The following is a 21,958-nucleotide window of genomic DNA, read 5'->3' as shown; positions in this document are numbered from 1 at the left end:
GTTATGGTTAGGCGTTGCATGTAGATGTAGTTCAAATTTGAATTACGGTCATTAAATGGTTAGAAAATCAATTAAATGTCTTTAAAAGGTCAAATGACCTCTAAAATTTACCAAATTTTCACATGACAGTTGTATTAGTGCACGTTAAACGTATAGGAAAAAAATTGAAGGCCGTAAGAGGAAGCTATCTCCCGTTCGTCATCAAAGATGCATTGTTCCCTCTCGGAACCACGAACCTTCTAGCGAGTTGCTCCGGTTTGTGAGGGGTGCATGTCCAAACGTTCGTCAAACATGCCAATTTCTTTACCGCATCATCTTGGTGGCATGACATTACATCAACCAAGGTTTCATGTGTTTCTCATCATTTTTCTATTTTTTGAATTAAAATGCCATGTCACTCCATGCATACGTATACATGTGTCCATGTCGTGAGACCAATATGTTTGAAAATTCCTTCTAATTTACTGCACATGGAATTAACTCGCACACAAGTACACATATATGATTTTTTTTAAATGTTTTGGTTAGGCGTTGCATGTATATGTAGTTAAAATTTGAATTACGGTCATTAAATGGTTAGAAAATCACTTAAATGTCTTTAAAAGGTCAAATGACCCCTATAATTTTCCAAAATTTCACATTACAGTGGTAGTAGTGCACGTTAGACATAGAAAAATTTTGAAGGCCGTAAGAGGAAGCTATCTGCCGTTCATCATCAAACATGCATTGTTCCCTCGCAGAACCACGAACCTTCTAGAGAGTTGCTCCGGTTTGTGAGGGGTATGTGTCCAAACTTTCGTCAAACATGCCAATTTCTTTACCACATCATCTTGGTGGCATGACATTACATCAACCAAGGTTTCATGTGTTTCTGAATTTTTTGGAATTAAAATGCCATGCCACTCCATGCACACGTATTCATGCAAATGTGTCCATGTCGTGATACAAATTTGTTTGAAAATACCTTCTAGTTTATTGCACATGGAATTAACTCGCACACAAGTACACAAATATGATTTTTCAAACCGTTTCGGTTACGCGTTGCATGTAGATGTAGTTCAAATTTTAATTATGGTCATTAAATGGCTAGAAAATCACTTAAATGTCTTTAAAAGGTCAAATGACCCCTAGAATTCTCAAAAATTTCACATTACAGTTGTAGTAGTGCATGTTAGACGTAGAAAAAAATTTGAAGGCCGTAAGAGGAAGCTATCTCCCGTTCATCATCAAACATGCATTGTTCCCTCTCGGAACCACGAGCCTTCTAGTGAGTTGCTCCGGTTTGTGAGGGGTGTGTGTCCACACTTTGGTCAAACATGCCAATTTTTTTACCACATCATCTTGGTGGCATGACATTGCATCAACCAAGGTTTCATGTGTTTCTGATTTTTTTTGGAATTAAAATGCCATGTCACTGCACGCTTAATTGTGTCATAGTCGTTAGACCAATATGTTTGAAAATTCCTTCCAATTTACTACACATGGAATTAAATCGCACACAAGTACACGAAATATGAGTTTTCAAACCGTTATGGTTAGCTGTTGCATGTACATGTAGTTCAAATTTCAATTACGGTCATTAAATGGCTAGAAAATCACTTAAATGTCTTAGAAGGTCAAATGACCCCTGAAATTTTCCAAAATTTGATATAACAGTTGTATTAGTACTACAAAATTTCTCGTTCATTTAAAACACCATCCATTGGCACTTTATTCCAAATTTGTCTTTCACAGCTAACAAAAAATATCTACAACATCACACACAGCTGTTTTCTAGGAACCGTTGCGATGAAAATATCTGGGTCTATTTAAGTCTCCCTCCTTAAGCTTCGTCGGCTCGTTTGCTCCAGTGCTGGCAACCCCCGAATCCATGAATCCCAATCCCCATTCCCGCACCCCCTTGTTGCAAAGATGAGGCCAAGGAAACGCTTCGTCAAGGCCCATACGATGGCCGCGTCCCCCCCCCCCCGAGCGCGGCCGCCTGCGCCGAGAGCGCGGCCGCCTACGCCGAGAGTGCCGCCACATCCGCATTGAGCGCGGCCGCTTCCGCTGAGAGGGCGTCTGCGGCAGCCGACAGGGCAGCCTGCAGCAGCCGAGACAGCTGCAGCTGCTGCTGCGACGGCGGCTGCAAACACCGAGAGCGCTCGAGCTGCCGTCCGTGCCACTGATGTCGCCCTGGCCCGGGTTGAGGCCATCCACGCCAAGATCGAGGATGCACACACCAAGATATTCCAGGCCACCTCGGACTCCAACATGCAACCCACGTATGTAAAGGCGGCGGTGGCCATGGAGCACCTGCTTCCTCATGAGGTCGCCGAGCGGGAGCTGGAGATGCAGGAGGCGACGGAGATCGAGGAGCGCCGGGAGGAGGAGTTGCGCGTGGCCGAGGTCGAGGTAGAGAAGATTCTGTCCGTCAAGGAATCGGCGGTGGAGTACCAACAAGAGCTGTGGCGCAGCCACTACTATGAGTACTACAACCTTGAGGGCGACGCCGAGGACGAGGACGAGGATGAGGACGAGGACGCGGTCGACCTCAGCAGGGGGCAGGCGGAGTCCACCAACGGCGGCATGTCGCCAGGACAAGTCATCGACGTCTCATCTCACACCGGCGATGCATAGGCCGGCGCGGCGGCGGATTTTCAATTATGCGTACTTAGGCTTTGTTTTCAATGCTGGTCTTTTGTTAGAGCAATGTTTAGGTCAACTGACTCTGTGTAATTACTAAAATTGCTCGATTCAGTATGTGTGGTCTGTCTGCTGTATGCTCTTTTGTGTGCCCAAATTAGCAAGTGATGTTAAATTATGCAATGACGTACCCAAGGAAATTTCCACCAAAATTTGAATTATCAAACTCATCCCATGCGAGTAAAGCAGAAGAATCGTTTGCGATGCACACAATCTTTCAAAGTGAATGGTATGGCGGCACCGCATGCGTTCAAAGTGAATGTTCCCATGCCTTGAGACCAAAATTTGAATTATCAAACTCATCCCATGCGCGTAAAGCAGAAGAATCATTTGCGATGCACAAAATCATTCAAAGTGAATGGTCCAGCGGCACCACGCGCAAAGTTTCCCTACACATTTCAAAAAATTTGGCCTACCACCAAAATATCTACCCCCGCCCCCATTCCCCCCTTCCCCACCCCCATTTCTCCCCGACCACAAGTCACATTTCCCCTGTTTTATCCTTCCTTCCTTCCTTGCTAAGCTATAGCCGCTTCCTCGCTCTCGCCGTCTCGCATCCTACCGCCGGGGTCACCATGGTCTTCTTCAAAGACATCTCCAGCGGTTCCTCCTCCGGCGACTACTACACCACCCGGGTATGCCTCTCTTCTCTCTCGGGCTATGACTTGGAATGAAGGATTTTTACCTGGAGGTCGATTTGAGTTGTTTCTTCCTCTTGTAGCTCCCTAAGACCATCAGTGGCAACGAATGGAGCGGGTGGCTGAAGATCTATCTGCTTGTTGTCACCATCAATCTCCATGCGTGAAGCTACTTGCATTTGATTCTGTGGACACTGGGAGGAAGTTTCTGGCATGTGCAGAGAAGGTTAGACCCTCTTCCGTTGTTACAAATCATTTGTTAGATGTGATTCAGACACTGTCACGGTCCCAACCCATTCATACCACACCTTCAACCAAACGCATCCTAAGACAGTGTCACAGTTTGTACCTAGTATCTTAAATTGTTGCCATCTCATCAGCGGTGCAATTAGAAAATTATTTAGCACCGCTTCGGCAGTTTGTGCAGCCAACTTTGGTCCACACATCCGAGCAGCCAAGCAGTAAAATACTAAATCTTTATGGCACGAAGAACTGGGCATCAGAGCAACTACATGCTCCGGAGTCCGGGTCCCTGATTTTTTTTCGCTGCATCGGCTCGCCAGTTTAGGGCACCCGTGCGAGATGTAGCAACAGTTGTCTTTACACCAGTTTTGGCATACATAGTGGACGGCCTTAGTGCTATTAGTTCTATGTTACTAAATTTGTGCATGTACACACCTGTTAGTATCAATTTGCTGTCATCCAAACACTGTCGCTATGCTGTTGCAGTTATATTTACCTTCCTCATAAAATGTTCAATTTGTTATTTATTGTACATGAGTAAGAACTTGTAGTGTCGTTGTAGTTAATTATAGCTTCTGATGTTCCAGAATTAGGTTGTTGTCTCAGTACCAATTATTTCATTTGCACATTGATCTTTTTGAGAAGATATGTCATAATTAACATGTTTCTTCAGTTTTTCAAAATAAGCATTGGTGATTTTCTATGTTGCTATAAACCCATTTCCCCTACAATTGTTACTGATCTAGTTTTAAATATTATAGGATGAACGGAAGTGTTCTTACATGGAGTGGGGCGATCAAGAGTGGCCACGGTCTTTGAAGATGTGCCTAACGAAGCTCTAGAGCATGTATGAGGAAGTGAACACAGCTAGGCTTAGAGAAAGTCTTGTCAACACTGAAGCATATTTCGAGATGCGGGATAAAAAGTTGAAGGTGGAGAATGAGCTTAGATTTTTTTTAAAGACTTTGCTAAGATGGCGTTGGCGAAGGAGGAGGCACTTTCCCAGTTGGCCCGTGCTAAACGGGTTCTTACTGAACTGAAAGCAGATGTGGATAAGACGAGCCTGGATGATCTCGATTAGGGAAACGAATATATTGTTCTTATGAAGTTGAACTAGCTATGTGTTTGATAACCCACAAGTATAGGGGATCGCAACAGTTTTCGAGGGTAGAGTATTCAACCCAAATTTATAGATTCGACACAAGGGGAGCCTAAGAATATTCTCAAGTATTAGCAGTTGAGTTGTCAATTCAAGCACACCTGGATAACTTAATATCTGCAGCAAAGTATTTAGTAGCAAAGTAATATGGGAGTAACGGTAACGGTGGCAAAAGTAACAGTAGCATCTTGTAGTAATTGTAACAGTCGCAACGGAAAAGTAACTAAGCAAAGGACAATATGTGAAAAGCTCGTAGGCATTGGATCGGTGATGGAGAATTATGCCGGATGCGATTATTCATGCAACAGTTATAACATAGGGTGACACAGAACTAGCTCCAATTCATCAATGTAATGTAGGCATGTATTCCGAATATAGTCATACGTGCTTATGGAAAAGAACTTGGATGACATCTTTTGTCCTACCCTCCCGTGGCAGCTGGGTCCTATTGGAAACTAAGGGATATTAAGGCCTCCTTTTAATAGAGTACCGGACCAAAGCATTAACACATAGTGAATACATGAACTCCTCAAACTACGGTCATCACCGGGAGTGGTCCCGATTATTGTCACTTCGGGGTTGCCGGATCATAACACATAGTAGGTGACTATTGACTTCAAGATAGGATCAATAACTCACATATATTCATGAAAACATAATAGGTTCAGATCTGAAATCATGGCACTCAGGCCCTAGTGACAAGCATTAGGCATAGCAAGGTCATAGCAACATCAATCTCAGAACATAATGGATACTAGGGATCATACCCTAACAAAACTAACTCGATTACATGATAAATCTCATCCAACCCATCACCGTCCAGCAAGCCTACGATGGAATTACTCACGCACGGCAGTGAGCATCATGAAATTGGTGTTGGAGGATGGTTGATGATGACGATGGCGACGGATTCCCCTCTCCGGAGCCCCGAACAGACTCCAGATCAGCCCTCCCGAGAGAGTTTAGGGCTTGGCGGCGGCTCCGTATTGTAAAACGCGATGAATCCTTCTCTCTGATTTTTTTCTCCCCGAACATGAATATATAGAGTTGGAGTTGAGGTCGGTGGAGCTCCAGGGGGCCCATGAGGCAGGGGGCGCGCCGAGGGGGGCAGGCGCGCCCCCCACCCTCGTGGACAGGGTGTGGGCCCCCTGGTCTTGATTATTTCTCCAGTATTTTTTATTATTTCCAAAAATAATCTCCGTGAAGTTTCAGGTCATTCCGAGAACTTTTGTTTCTGCACAAAAATAACACCATGGCAATTCTGCTGAAAACAGTGTCAGTCCGGGTTAGTTACATTCAAATCATGCAAGTTAGAGTCCAAAACAAGGGCAAAAGTGTTTGGAAAAGTAGATACGACGGAGACGTATCAACTCCCCCAAGCTTAAACCTTTGCTTGTCCTCGAGCAATTCCGTTGATAAACTGAAAGTGATAAAGAAAAACTTTTACAAACTTTGTTTGCTCTTGTTGTTGTAAATATGTAAAGCCAGCATTCAAGTTTTCAGCAAATATTATGAACTAACCATATTCACAATAACACTTAGGTCTTATGTTTACTCATATCAATGGCATAATCAACTAACGAGCAATAATAGCAAATCTCGGATGACAACACTTTCTCAAAACAATCATAATATGATATAACAAGATGGTATCTCGCTAGCCGTTTCTGAGACCGCAGAACATAAATGCAGAGCACCCTTAAAGATCAAGGACTGACTAGACATTGTAATTCATGGTAAAAGAGATCCAGTCATACCCAATATAAACTAATAGTAATGGATGCAAATGACAGCAGTGCTCTCCAGCTGGTGCTTTTTAATAGGAGGATGATGACTCAACATAAAAGTAAATATATAAGCCCTTCACAGAGGGAAGCAGGGATTTGTAGAGGTGCCAGAGCTCGATTTTTGAAATATAGATAAATAATATTTTGAGTGGCATACTTTGATTGTCAACATAACAACCGAGAGATCTCGATATCTTCCATGCTACACACATAATAGGCGGTTCCCAAACAGAATGGTAAAGTTTATACTCCCCCTCCACCAACAAACATCAGTCCATGGCTTGTCCGAAACAACGGGTGTCTCCAACTAACAACAATCCTGGGGGATTTTTGTTTGCAATTATTTTGATTTGATTTGCTTAAAGCATGGGACTGGGCATCCCGGTGACCAGCCATTTTCTCATGAGTGAGGAGCAGAGTCCACTCCTCTTGAGAATAACCCGCCTAGCATGGAAGATACAGACAACCCTAGTTGATACATGAGCTATTCGAGCATACAAAACAGAATTTCATTTGAAGGTTTAGAGTTTGGCACATAAAAATTTACTTGGAACGGCAGGTAGATACCGCATATAGGAAGGTATGGTGGACTCATATGGAATAACTTTGGGGTTTATGGAAGTGGATGCACAAGCAGTATTCCCACTTAGTACAAGTGAAGGCTAGAAAAAGACTGGGAAGCGACCAACTAGAGAGCGACAACAGTCATGAACATGCATTAAAATTAATAAACATTGAGTGCAAGCATGAATAGGATATAATCCACCATGAACATAAATATGGTGAAGGCTATGTTGATTTGTTTCAACTACATGTGTGAACATGCGCCAAGTCGAGTCACTCGAATCATTCAAAGGAGGATACCACCCCACTATACCACATCACAATCATTTTAATAGCATGTTGGCACGCAAGATAAACCATTATAAAATCCTAGCTAATTAAGCATGGCATAAGCAACTATAATCTCTAATTGTCATTGCAAACATGTTTATTCACAATAGGCTGAATCAGGAATGATGAACTAATCATATTTACAAAAACAAGAGAGGTCGAGTTCATACCAGCTTCTCTCATCTCAGTCGGTCCATCATATATCGTCATAATTTCCTTTCACTTGCACGACCGAATGATGTGAATAATAATAATAGTGCACGTGCATCGGACTAAGCTGGAATCTGCGAGCATTCAATAAACAGGAGAGGACAAGGCAGTATGGGCTCTTGGTTAAATCAACAATAATGCATATAAGAGCCACTTCAACATTTTCATTATGTTCATGTCCTCTCGACCCCCAAAGAAAAAGAAAAGGAAATAGAACTATTTACACGGAAAAGCTCCCAACAAGAAAAAGAAGAATAAGAAATCTTTTTGGTTTTTTTAATTACTACTACTACTAGCATGGAAACTAAACTAGCTAAAAGCTACAACTATTTTTTTTGTTTTTCTTAAGGTTTATCAAACACACAAGAAAAAAGCATAAAAGGAAAATAAACTAGCATGGATATTAAAGTGAAAAAGTATGAACACCAACAGCTAGCAATGAGTGTGTGAACATGAATGTAATGTCGGTGAGAAAGACGTACTCCCCCAAGCTTAGGCTTTTGGCCTAAGTTGGTCTACTGCCACGGCTGGCCTGGCGGATATCCGAAGTTGTAACTAGGGTCGTACTGAGATGCAGCGGCTATTTCATCGTGGGCTGCAGCTTGGAGGCGAGCTGTCTAAGTCCTCCTCTCGTACTCGTTCGCCTCCTCCCTGGTTATAACATGTCTCCCTTTTGTCTGAAAGTCAAAGAAGGTAGGAGCAGGGAGAGCGACGTGATAGGTGCGTCGTCTGTCAAAGATTAGTTGGTACTAGAGGAACTGATCGTTCCTCTCAACAAACTGATGATGAACCATAGCCTCATAATCTAAATAAACAGGAGGCAACTCAATATCATACTCACCTATGGGTATACCAAGAAAATTAGCTAAACGGGTTGCATAAATTCCACCAAATAAATATCCATTAATTCTATTATTATGCAACCTACGTGCAACAATGGCTCCCAAATTATAATGTTTATCTCCTAATACAGCACTCCTGAGAACATTGAGATCAGGGACACACATGTGACATGCTTCATCCTTACCATTTATACATCAGCCTATAAAGAGAGCAAAATAATGTATAGCAGGAAAATGAATGCTTCCTATGGTAGCTTGTGTTATATCTCTAGACTCCCCCACAGTTATACTAGCAAGAAAATCTCTAAACTCAGACTTGCGAGGTTCACTAGGACTACCCCATTGCGGGAGTTTACAAGCAGTGCTAAAATCCTCTAAGTCCATAGTATAAGAATTTTCATAAAGATCAAACATGACAGTTTGAGAATTGCGTGATGATGAAAATTCAAACCTTCTCATAAAGGAATCAGTGAGATAGTGGTGCTGACGACACTTATCTGCCTCGAAGCTCTCAAGATCAGCGTTATGCACATAGGCGTAAAATTCTTCCTTGATTCCTGCTCGATCCATAAAGTCCTCTGACAGCCATTCACAAGCCCGCACTTGAGCTTCCCTCGGTGGTTCATCGTCCGCATCGCATATTGCGAGCCTGGGTCCTTGCTTCCTTGAAGGACCAACTTGGTACATTCTCCTAAACATATTTCTTCCTCTGAAAAATTTCTGAAAATTTTAGTAACTCAAAATAAAAGCGAACCAAACTCAACAAAATTGATAGCAACTACTCCCACAAGTGCCTAGAGACTATATCATGCATTAGAACTACTTGGGACAAAATAAATTTGACATGCAAGCTCAAGAATAGGGTCACCTAAGCAGCAAAAATTTGCAATGAATAAAGCACTAGAACAAAAACTAATTGGACCATTGTAGGAGTCACATACCAAGGAACAATCCCCCAAAGCAGTTTTGTGAGAGGTGCTTTGAGCAAGGAGATCGAAAATGGCAGCAAGATGAGCTAGAACTCGTGCTTGAGCTGGTTGGTGATTTTTTGGGAGGAAGAAGGAGTGTCTGTTTGCAGGAATAAGTGGAGGGGAGCCACCATGGGCCCACGAGGCAGGGGGCGCGCCCAGGGGGTGGGCGCGCCCTGGACCCTCGTGTCCAGGTGCTTGCTCCCCCTGCTGTCTTCTTAGTGCTAGATATTCTTAAATATTCCAGAAAAAATCATATTTCAATTTCGGGGCATTTGGAGAACTTTTATTTTCACGGTATTTTTTTATTGCACGGATAATTCAAAAAACAGACAGAAAATAATATTTTTGCTTTATTTAATCTAAATAACAGAAAGTAAAAGGAGGGTACAGAAGGTTATGCTTTCTAACTTCATCCATCTCATGCTCATCAAAAGGAATCCACTAACAAGGTTGATCAGGTCTTGTTAACAAACTCATTCCGAATAACATGGAACCGGAGAAATTTCGAATAACACTATGTTACCTCAACGGGCATATGTACATCCCCAACAATAAGAATATCATATCTCTTTTTGACAGTAGGAAGAGGAAATTCAAAACCTCCAAAAATAATCGATGGAATTTTTCCAATAGAGTTTATACTATGAACTTGAGGTTGTTTCCTCGGAAAGTGTACCGTTTGCTCATTACCATTAACATGAAAAGTGACATTGCCTTTGTTGCAATCAATAACAGCCCCTACAGTATTCAAAAAGGGTCTTCCAAGAATAATAGACATACTATCGTCCTCAGGAATATCAAGAATAACAAAGTCTGTTAAAATAGTAACGTTTGCAACCACAACAGGAAGATCCTCACAAATATCGACAGGTATAGCAGTTGATTTATCAACCATTTGCAAAGATATTTCAGTAGGTGTCAACTTATTCAAATCAAGTCTACGATATAAAGAGAGAGGCATAACACTAACACCGGCTCCAAGATCACATAAAGCAGTTCTAACATAGTTTCTTTTAATGGAGCATGGTATAGTTGGTACTCCTGGATCTCCAAGTTTCTTTGGTATTCCACCTTTAAAAGTATAATTAGCAAGCATGGTGGAAATTTCAGCTTCTGGTATCTTTCTTTTATTTGTAACAATATCCTTCATATACTTAGCATTAGGATTCATTTTAAGCATATCGGTAAAACGCATACGCAAAAAGACAGGTCTAATCATTTCAGCAAAGCGCTCAAAATCCTCATCATCCTTTTTCTTGGATGGTTTAGGAGGAAAAGGCATGGGTTTCTGAACCCATGGCTCTCTTTCTTTACCATGTTTCCTAGCAACAAAGTCTCTCTTATCATAACATTGATTCTTTGATTGTGGGTTATCAAGATCAACAGCAGGTTCAATTTCTACATCATTGCTATTGCTAGGTTGAGCATCAACATGAACATCATCATTAACATTATCACTAGGTTCATGTTCATTACCAGATTGTGTTTTAGCATCAGAAATAGAAATATCGTTGGGATTCTCATGTGTGCCAATAACAGGTTCACTAGAAGCATGCAAAGTCCTATCATTTTTCTTTTTCTTCCTTTTAGAAGGACTAGGTGCATCAACATTAATTCTCTGAGAATCTTGCTCAATTCTCTTAGGGTGGCCCTCAGGATACAAGGGTTCCTAAGTCACTTTACCTCCTCTAGTTGCAACTCTAACAGCAAAGTCATTATTCTTACTATTAAATTCATTGAGCAATTCTGAGCTTTAAGCACTTGTTCTCCTTGAGTGGTAAGCATAGAAGCATGTTTACTAATGAGTTTAAGTTCACCTTTAACTCTAGATATATAATCACTCAAGTGTTCAATCATATAAGCATTGTGTTTTAATTGTCTACCAAAATAAGCATTAAAATCTTCTTTCTTAACCATAAAATTATCAAACTCATCTAAGCATTGGCTAGCAAACTTAGTAGGAGGGATTTCAGCTTTATCATATCTATAGAGAGAATTTACCTTTACTACCTATGTCGGGTTATCAAGACCATGAATCTCTTCAACAGGTGGTAAATTTAGACCATGTATTTCTTCGCCAGGAGGTAAATTCTTAACATCTTCAGCTTTTATACCTTTTTCTTTCATAGATTTCTTTGCCTCTTGCATACCTTTAGGACTGAGTAATAGAACACCCCTTTTCTTCGGAGTTGGCTTAGGAGTTGGTTCAGGAAGTGTCCAATTATTTTCATTTGTGAACATATTATTCAATAGAATCTCAGCTTGATCAACTATTCTTTCCCTGAAAACAGAACCAGCACAACTATCCAGGTGGTCTCTGGAAGCATCGGTTAGTCCATTATAAAAGATATCAAGTATTTCATTTTTCTTGAGAGGATGATCAGGCAAATCATTAAGTAATAGGAGAAGCCTCCCCCAAGCTTGTGGGAGACTCTCTTCTTCAATTTGCACATAATTATATATTTCCCTTAAAGCAGCTTGTTTCTTATGAGCGGGGAAATATTTAGAAGAGAAGTAATAAATCATATCCTGGGGACTACGCACACAACGAGGATCAAGAGAATTAAACCATATCTTAGCATCACCCTTTAATGAGAACGGAAATAATTTAAGGATATAATAGTAGCGAGTTTTCTCATCATTAGTGAACAGGGTGGCTATAACATTCAATTTAGTAAGATGTGCCACAACAGTTTCAGATTCATAGCCATAGAAAGGATCAGATTCAACCAAAGTAATTCTATCAGGGTCGATAGAGAATTCATAATCCTTATCAGTAACAAAGATAGGTGAAGTAGCATAAGCAGGATTATATTTCATTCTAGCATTCAGAGATTTTTGTTTCAGCTTAGCTAATAATTTCTTAAGATCACTTCTATCATTGCAAGCAAGAAAATCTCTAGCAGTTTCTTCATCCATAACATAACCCTCAGGCACAACAGGCAATTCATATCTAGGGGGAGAATCTTCATCATCACTTTCATCAATATTATCAGTTTTAATAATTTCATTCTCTCTAGCCCTAGCAAGTTGTTCATCAAGAAATTCACCAAGTGGCACAGTAGTATCAAGCATAGAAGTAGTTTCATCATAAGTATCATGCATAGCAGAAGTGGCATCATCAATAACATGCGACATACCAGAATTATTAGCAGAGGCAGGTTTAGGTGTCGCAAGCTTACTCAAAATAGAAGGTGAATCAAGTGCAGAGCTAGATGGCAGTTCCTTACCTCCCCTCGTAGTTGAGGGATAAATTTTGGTTTTCTCGTCTTTCAAGTTCCTCATAGTGACCAGCAGATATAAATCCCAAGTGACTCAAAGAATAGAGCTATGATCCCTGGCAACGGCGCCAGAAAATAGTCTTTATAACCCACAAGTATAGGGGATCGCAACAGTTTTCGAGGGTAGAGTATTCAACCCAAATTTATTGATTCGACACAAGGGGAGCCAAAGAATATTCTCAAGTATTAGCATTTCAGTTGTCAATTCAACCACACCTGGATAACTTAATATCAGCAGCAAAGTATTTAGTAGCAAAGTAATATGGGAGTAACGGTAACGGTGGCAAAAGTAACAGTAGCAGCTTTGTAGTAATTGTACCAGTGGCAACGGAAAAGTAACTAGACAAAGGACAATATGTGAAAAGCTCGTAGGCATTGGATCGGTGATGGAGAATTATGCCGGATGCGATTATTCATGCAACAGTTATAACATAGGGTGACACAGAACTAGCTCCAATTAATCAATGTAATGTAGGCATGTATGCCAAATATAGTCATACGTGCTTATGGAAAAGAACTTGCATGACATCTTTTGTCCTACCCTCCCGTGGCAGCGGGGTCCTATTGGAAACTAAGGGATATTAAGGCCTCCTTTTAATAGAGTACCGGACCAAAGCATTAACACATAGTGAATACATGAACTCCTCAAACTACGGTCATCACCGGGAGTGGTCCCGATTATTGTCACTTCGGGGTTGCCGGATCATAACACATAGTAGGCGACTATTGACTTGCAAGATAGGATCAAGAACTCACATATATTCATGAAAACTTAATAGGTTCAGATCTGAAATCATGGCACTCGGGCCCTAGTGACAAGTATTAAGCATATCAAAGTCATAGCAACATCAATCTTAGAACATAATGGATACTAGGGACCAAACCCTAACAAAACTAACTCGATTACATGATAAATCTCATCCAACCCATCACCGTCCAGCAAGCCTACGATGGAATTACTCACGCACGGCGGTGAGCATCATGAAATTGGTGTTGGAGGATGGTTGATGATGATGATGGCGACGGATTCCCCTCTCCGGAGCCCCGAACGGACTCCAGATCAGCCCTCCCGAGAGAGTTTAGGGCTTGGCGGTGGCTCCGTATCGTAAAACGTCATGAATCCTTCTCTCTGATTTTTTTACTCCCCGAACATGAATATATAGAGTTGGAGTTGAGGTCGGTGGAGCTCAGGGGAGGCCCACGAGGCAGGGGGCGCGCCCAGGGGGCAGGCGCACCCCCCACCCTCATGGACAGGGTGTGGGCCCCTGGCCTTGATTCTTTTGCCAGTATTTTTTTATTATTTCCAAAAATAATCTCCGTGAAGTTTCAGGTCATTCCGAGAACTTTTGTTTCTGCACAAAAATAACACCATGGCAATTCTGCTGAAAACAGTGTCAGTCCGGGTTAGTTCCTTTCAAATCATGCAAGTTAGAGTCCAAAACAAGGGCAAAAGTGTTTGGAAAGATACGATGGAGATGTATCACTGTTGTACTGTGTTGTTTTCATGTAGCTACCATACTGTGATGTTATAACATATTTATGTGCCTGATATGAAATTGGCAAACAGCTGTACAATATGAAATGTGAATTTGCGTAATACTAGAATTATTAATTGTAAACTAATAAACCCGCTAAATGTGTCATGGACCTTTGCAAACGGTTCTAGCAGTAAAAGCGGTTGCGATGGATAGCCCAATGCCACACATTTTTCTTCATCAAATCGTGTGTGATATAGTTGATAAAAGCAAACTGTTAACCAAGGAAGACCATGTGTGATAGTTACACCTTTCACACATGAGCCTACACATAAAACTGTGTGGGATGTACATCCGAACGGAAATGTTTTACCTGGATTGACTGTGTGGGATGTACATAAGAACGGAAACGTATTCCTTGGATGACTGTGTGTGATATACATACGAACGGAAATGTTTTTCTTGGATTCACTGTGTGGGATGTACATACCTACGGAAATGATTTTCTCGGATTACCGTGTGGGATGTACATACCTATGGAAATGATTTCTAGGATTCACCGTGTGGGATGTACATACCTACGAAAATGATTTCTGCGATTCACCTTGTGGGATGTACATACCTACGGAAATGATTGGGTTTCGATGCCTCGCCCGATCGCACACGGCCCCCGCCTGGGTCCCAGGAGGGCCTATCCCCGACGATTTCTGGGTCGTGTGGGAAGGACACCCTATCGCACACACTCACTTGGCGATAGTTCCAAATGTCGTCGCGGAAAGGGATAAAAACCGTTTGCTTAGGACCGACGCGCACCAGTGGGAGAATGCAGATGCAACGGAAGACAACACTTTCTCAGATTTGTCCTTAGCAATGCCAAGGGACCAAACCTGGATGATCGACCAAGAGACATTTAGCACTCCGCTTCTAATGTTCTTCTTAATGTTATAGGTACCACGATCATGCTTAAAGCACCAACATGGCCATCAAGTAAAGGTCGGACTTTGGGAACACAAGGATACATAAGGATCAACTTCCAGAATAAGTCAAATCCTCATGGGGAGTGGATGATATCTTGACTCAGCAAAATGACCACTACATTGGCTTACCGGGATAACATAAAAACCAAGATCAAAATCTTTGAAATGTCCCAACCATCATATCTGCCTGAGATTCAGATTTGGTTGGTGGCAAGATGCTTCAGACTCAGCATGTCTTTAGAGAAAGGTTGCAACACAATTCGACGAGATGACGTTGCGAGATTCTCGGGAAATGAACTACGATAGCAAGCTCCAAAACATGAGCTGGTTCTACTACACACTTGTGAACACGTTGTCCCAAACAAACATGGCCACATTGTAGTCTTACAACAAAAACACTACCGAGTTCTGGTTGGGACCATAATTAATGATATCGAAGTGTCCGCGCGGAAGTCTAAAGGATTAACACTTTAGAGACTCCTTTATCTTGAACAAATCAATCAGTGGCTTGGTGTGCTAGGGATACATATAGAATGAAGGTTGCAAGTCTCCAAACCATTAAATAGTTCGCACATATGCATGACTGACTTGGGATGGTTCCGGAGGAAGCAAAAACAAGCTTTCCCGAATTCACGACGGCAATTTGCATCATATGCACATGAATTAGAGGAAGTCACTTCTTCCATCAAACATAAACTTCATGAACTAGCATGAAGAAAATGCTTTCAAAAGTTTCCAGCACTAACATAGATGTTCAACATGAATCATGGACAAGATGAAGACGTCGTCAATGGACTCAGCAAGAATCCATCCAGGCTTCCACATAGATGGAATTCCACAATTAAGTGAACACGGTGATAGCATTGGTCAGACCAAAAGATGTAATGGTGTATGCTCGATGGATCAACCAGGAGTAAGACAACATTACAAACATCGTTGGTTCTGATTTTATTTGACGATAGCCCATACTGAAATGAAAGTTTTGACAATACAATAGATCCGACAACTAATCACGAGGACCAATCGATGAAGATATCATCTTTCTTCAATACACAGACAAAAAGATATACCTTAGTGATGAACTAGGTCGGACAAGCTTTCATCTTCCAACTCTCCAAGTTGTTGTTTAGCTTAACCAACTAGCTCAGGGGTATCCAACACGGATTCCTGGAGAAGGGGTGTGATGACCCACAAGTATAGGGGATCTATCGTAGTCCTTTTGATAAGTAAGAGTGTCGAACCGAACGAGGAGCAGAAGGAAATGATAAGCGGTTTTCAGTAAGGTATTCTCTGCAAGCACTGAAATTATCAGTAACAGATAGTTTTGTGATAAGGTAATTTGTAAGGAGTAACAAGTAATGAAAGTAAATAAGGTGCAGGAAGATGGGCCAATCCTTTTTGTAGCAAAGGACAAGCCTGGACAAACTCTTACATGATGGAAAACGCTCCCGAGGACACATGGGAATTATCGTCAAGCTAGTTTTCATCACGCTCATATGATTCGCGTTCGTTACTTCGATAATTTGATATGTGGGTGGACCGGTGCTTGGGTACTGCCCTTTCTTGGACAAGCATCCCACTTATGATTAACCCCTATTGAAAGCATCTGCAACTACAAAAGAAGTATTAAGGTAAACCTAACCATAGCAGGAAACATATGGATCCAAATCAGCCCCTTACGAAGCAACTCATAAACTAGGGTTTAAGCTTCTGTCACTCTAGCAACCCATCATCTACTTATTACTTCCCAATGCCTTCCTCTAGGCCCAAACAATAAGTGTCATGTAGTCGACATTCACATAACACCACTAGAGGAGAGACAACATACATCTCATCAAAATATCGAACGAATACCAAATTCACATGACTACTTATAGCAAGACTTCTCCCATGTCCTCGGGAACAAATGTAACTACTCACAAATCATATTCATGTTCATAATCAGAGGGGTATTAATATGCATAAAGGATCTGAACATATGATCTTCCACCAAATAAACCAACTAGCATCAACTACAAGGAGTAATCAACACTACTAGCAACCCACAGGTACCAATCTGATGTTTTGGGACAAAGATTGGATACAAGAGATGAACTAGGGTTTTAGAGGAGATGGCGCTGGTGAAGACGTTGATGGAGATTGACCCCCTCCCGATGAGAGGATCGTTGGTCATGACGATTGTCGGGGAAAACGACACCTATGGGATCACAAGAATCCCTACTACGGTTGTCGGGGCACAGGGTTGCGAGAAGAGCAGGATTATTAACCAGCACAAGGATCGTTTACCCAGGTTTGGGCATTGAGGATGCGTAAAACCCTAGTCCTGCCTTGGTGGGTGTATTTCAGAGAGTTCTTGAGCTCTCGAACTAGCTGTGGTGAGTGCGTGTTTCCAAAGAGCCGAATCCTTCTCCAGTATGCCATGGGCCTCCTTTTATAGTCGAAAGGGGTTGCCACAGTGGCACACAGGAGGTGGAAAGGCGCACAGTGCTATGAGCTTATCACTCATATTACAGGACAAGACACATTTAATGCGTAGCTTAGGTGTCCCCTTGCTTTACTGGGGACGGGAGCGAGGCCCGTCCCGTCCGTCGCCGCTCCTCCTTGCTTCGACACGCGCCCTGGCCAGCGACGCATGCGGCGCCACGTAGGCAGGAAGGCAGCTGAGGTGGCGCGGTGGTGGAGCCTCCATGAAGATCTGCATGCCGCCACGCAGGCGCTTGATGAGTTGGCCTGGGAGCTGGATGTTGCCACGCAGATGCCCGCCCAGCTGGTTGGGCTGGCAGCTACATGTGAACGGCGGTGGAAACTTGGTTGGCGCGGGCCTGGCAGTGGCCTTACTGTCGTCTTTGGCGAAGGACTTGCAGGGTGGCCCAGCAAGGGTCTTGTCGTGGCGCGCTGTCGTCCCCGGCAAGGATCTTGCCGGGGGTCTCGTGGCTTTCCTCGGCAAGGATCTTGCCGTGGATCGTCATCTTCTAATCCTCATCTGATCTTGGGTATTCCTTGTCTTCACAAAGATCTGCATGCCACCATGGAGGTGCCTCCCGAGCCCTGGCCCAACGTGATTTTGGAGACCGTGGGCTCAAGGGTGGCTCACTCTGTTGGTGTGGGGCGAGCTGCCTCGCCAAGGGTCTTGCCGGGGCTGCTGAGGTTGCCCCGGCAAGGGTCTTGCTGGGGGAACCTGCTTCGTCCCTCTGCTCTTTCTGGTCTTGGCCTTGGCGTTGCTCTGGTTATCTTGGGCTTCGGTCTTACCTTGGCTCACCTCCCCTGTTCTGCTTGGTGTGACCGTGGGCGCGGCTCCGACTGCCCGTGCACAGGTAAAGGGGTACAAAAGTGCGCCCCTCCTTTTGTACACCGACAGGAGCCCCAGGCCTTGGCCACACATAAGCGCGACACGTTGTTGGGCCAGGCCCAAAACGGTACGCGGGCAGGCGGGGCGGTTTTTACCGCGGTAAAACTTTTCGCGCGCTGAGCTTCCCACGACCCGCGCGCGGAGCGGCGTGGCGTGGAGGGGTGCGCGTGACGTGGGTGGCATGCGTGGGGCGGTTCCCGCACGCATGCGTCATGTCGCAGTAAATGGGCAGCATGACATGCACCTTCCCCATAAAAAGGGATAACCGCGGGCGCACTGTTCGTTTTACCCTTCGCGCAACCCCAATCTCGAAAGCCTCCGCTCGTCTTCCTCCTCTTCCCTAAGCCTCGCCCTTGCTCGCCGCCGCTGCGTTCCCGTCGTCCTCTGTCTTTACCCCCTCCCCCAGCCGCCATGGCGCCAAAATCCACCAAGGGCAAGGGAGTGGCCAAGGACGCCGGAGCGGCGGAGCCACCAGAGATTGCGCTGGCAGTGCAGCGGACGCAGTCCGCCTTCTTCCCCTCGATGGTCAACGTGCTCGAGCTTCGGGAATCCTTCAGGCCTATGTGGGGGTGAAGACGGGGGGAGAGAAGTTGGGGCATCCGGCCACGCGCGTCATCCCCGCCGACTGCGCCGAGGCTGCCCCAAATCGGTACCCCTTCTTTGTCGATTATTTTCCTGCGGGCTCTGTCCTCCCTTCTCCGATTTCTTCAGCGACATCATGCACACCTTCGGCTTCTGCCTCTTGGATTTTACCCCGAATGCGGTGGCGTGCATGGCCCTTTTCGCGCACCTCTGCGAAGGCTTTGCCGGGGTGCACCCCAACACGGCGCTCTTCCGCCATTACTTCTTCCCTCGGATCCAAACGGGAGGTGCCATTTCGGGTTGCATCGCCTGGATCCCAAGATCCAAGGGAGCATACCCGGATGGCGCCATGAAGGAGAGGTGGGAAGAATGGCGGGGCCGGTGTGCTGGATCGAAGAGAAGGACCCACCGGCGTTCTGCGAAGTTCGCCGGGCGCCGCTGGTCCGCAGAAGCGATTGGAGCGACGTCGACGCCAACGACGAGAAGCTCGCGGTCGCCACCACCAGGATCCTCCGGCTTACCCAGGCCGAGGCTCACCCTTGAGATGATCGGGGCGGACTTCATCCGCCGCCGGATCGCTCCACTGCACAACAAGGGGAGGCCAGCCTGGCTCTTTACGAACCCCGCCGACATCATGCGGCTTCGCCCGGCCTCGACCACAACTTCACAATGATGGGACACGCCCATTTCTGCCAGCGGCTCTTCCAGCTCGATGTGGGCCGCGACGGCGAGGTCGAGCGGACCAGCAAGGTCGCGAGGGCCGCCGCGAAGGCCGGCAAGGTCCTCAAGGGGCCTCTGTTCAAGCTGCTGACGGGGGTGGTCCCGTTGTGTAATAACTCGTGTCGGTCCGATATCATAGCCATGATGCCGGACTGCAACGCGCATGGCCCTGACCCGAGCTGGAAGGAGCCGGAGGACGCCGAGGTGCAGCTGTTCTTCAATACTCTGCACGAGGGGTACGTCAACGCCGACGCCGAGCGGCTGCTTGTCCAGGACACCTCCCAGGTGGAACTGGACTACATCACCACCAAAGCGAGGGAGGCGCAGCTTGCCGAGGAGGCCGGCAGTGCTGGCGGTGTGGAGGACAAGGCCGCGATGGCCACGAAGGAGGAGGAGCTCACCCGGTGGGCGGCGGCCGCCGGGGAAGCCAGCAGCGCCGACACCGAGGCTCCTCTGGTCGAAGATGTGGTTGGCGAGTCATCGGCAGAGGAGGCCGAGGCTGCAGGCCCGACGCCGGCTACGGGGAGAGGGCAAGTCCTGCGGCGGGCTAGTTCCGGCGAGCCGGTCCGGCCCGGCAGGGCTGCGCGGCCGCATCTGACCTTGGAGGGGTCCGGGCGCCACACAAGGGCCGCGGCGGCGAAGAAGCTGGCGAAGGCCGCGGTGAAGAAGAAGACATCCGCCCCTTCTCCGTCCAAGCGTGTCCAGACACCACCTCCTTCCCCTCCTCCGGCGGATGTTGACGTGGAGGTCACTTTCGATTATTGATCCCTCAGCCCGAGGAGGAAGAGGAAGACAGCAGAGGAGGAGGCGGACGACGAGTAAGTATCTGGTTCCTTTTTGTTATCTCTGCCTCCACAATCTGTGTCGCTCGTCTTGACTTGTCTTTGTCTTTGCAGGGACATGGAGACGCTGGCCCAGAGAGTGAAGAGGGCCAAGGTCTCGGCAGGTGGCCAGCCCCCGGCTGGTACTTTGAGGGCGCCACTGGTGGTGTTGAGCAGCCCGGACAGCAGCCCCCGGCATAGCCCCCAGCGTAAATTCATCACTCTTCCCCCGTCGACATGTGTCAGGGGCACGACACTTTGGTGCTGACCTTGCCATGTACGCAGGAGGAGAGCAGCAGCCGGAGGAGCCGCAGAGGGCTACTTCCAACACGCCACCCCCATCGACCACGCTGCCCCCAGGGGCGTCCCCGGCAGGGGCGCCAAGCACCGAGCCCACGCACATGGAGGAGGAGGAGGAGGAGAACCTAGGCGCCGGCGGCTTTGCCTCGACGCCAAATGTTGGCGGGGAGGGGACTCCCGTTTCCCAGCCTGGTGCTGGCGCTGGTAAGTCATTCGCCGTTCGTCCCTGTTCCTTTCTCTTTCTGGCTCTTGGTCTTGGCCTTGCCTCACTCCCTTCTTTGGTGTCCAGATCCCTCCTCGGTGAACCCAGATGACGTGGACGCCGTCATCGAGGACGTCGCCAAGGCCGCCAAGGCAGACGCCGAGAAGATCGCCGCGGAGGAGGCCGCCAAGGGCGCTGCTGAGGACGCCGCCAAGGGGCCCGCCGGGGAGGCCGGCAAGGCCGCCGCTGAGGAGACCGGCAAGGGGCCTGCCGGGGAGGCCGGCAGGACCGCTGCCGAGGAGGAGGAGGAGGTGGCTGATGACCAGCCTTCCTCCTCCACTGCTTCCGGCTCCGGCAAGTACCTGAGGGTGAGCGACGACTTGTTCGTCCATCTTCCAGGTGCGTCGAGCACCAGAACACATGTTGAGGGAGAGGTGTTTGACGACGAAGTGCTCACCGCTGCCGGGCTTGAAGTCGTCGACGAGCCGATGGTTGGTGGCGACGGCTTGCAGGAAGAGCGGCTCCTCCACGCCATGGGCGCCAGCTTTCGGAAGCTCCAGGCGCTGTACCGCGCCCGCCTGGACAAGGTTAAGTCCAGGATGGCGGTGGTGTAGAAGGCGAACGTGGACCTCCAGAAGCGCGTTGCCGAGATGCAGGACCGGTTCTGTGAGGCTCACAAGGAGCTGAAGGCCGCCCAGGGCGAGCTGGCCAAGCGCGATGTGGAGCTCACCATGAAGCTGGCCGACATCGAGAAAGCCCAAGAGACGGCGAAGAACTTGGCCGCTGCCACCGAGGCTGCCCGGACCCAGCATGAGGCCGCAC

Source organism: Aegilops tauschii, chromosome 4 (assembly GCF_002575655.3).
Source record: "Aegilops tauschii subsp. strangulata cultivar AL8/78 chromosome 4, Aet v6.0, whole genome shotgun sequence".
Classification (NCBI taxonomy): domain Eukaryota; kingdom Viridiplantae; phylum Streptophyta; class Magnoliopsida; order Poales; family Poaceae; genus Aegilops; species Aegilops tauschii.
Note: the sequence above shows the minus strand (reverse complement) of the source record.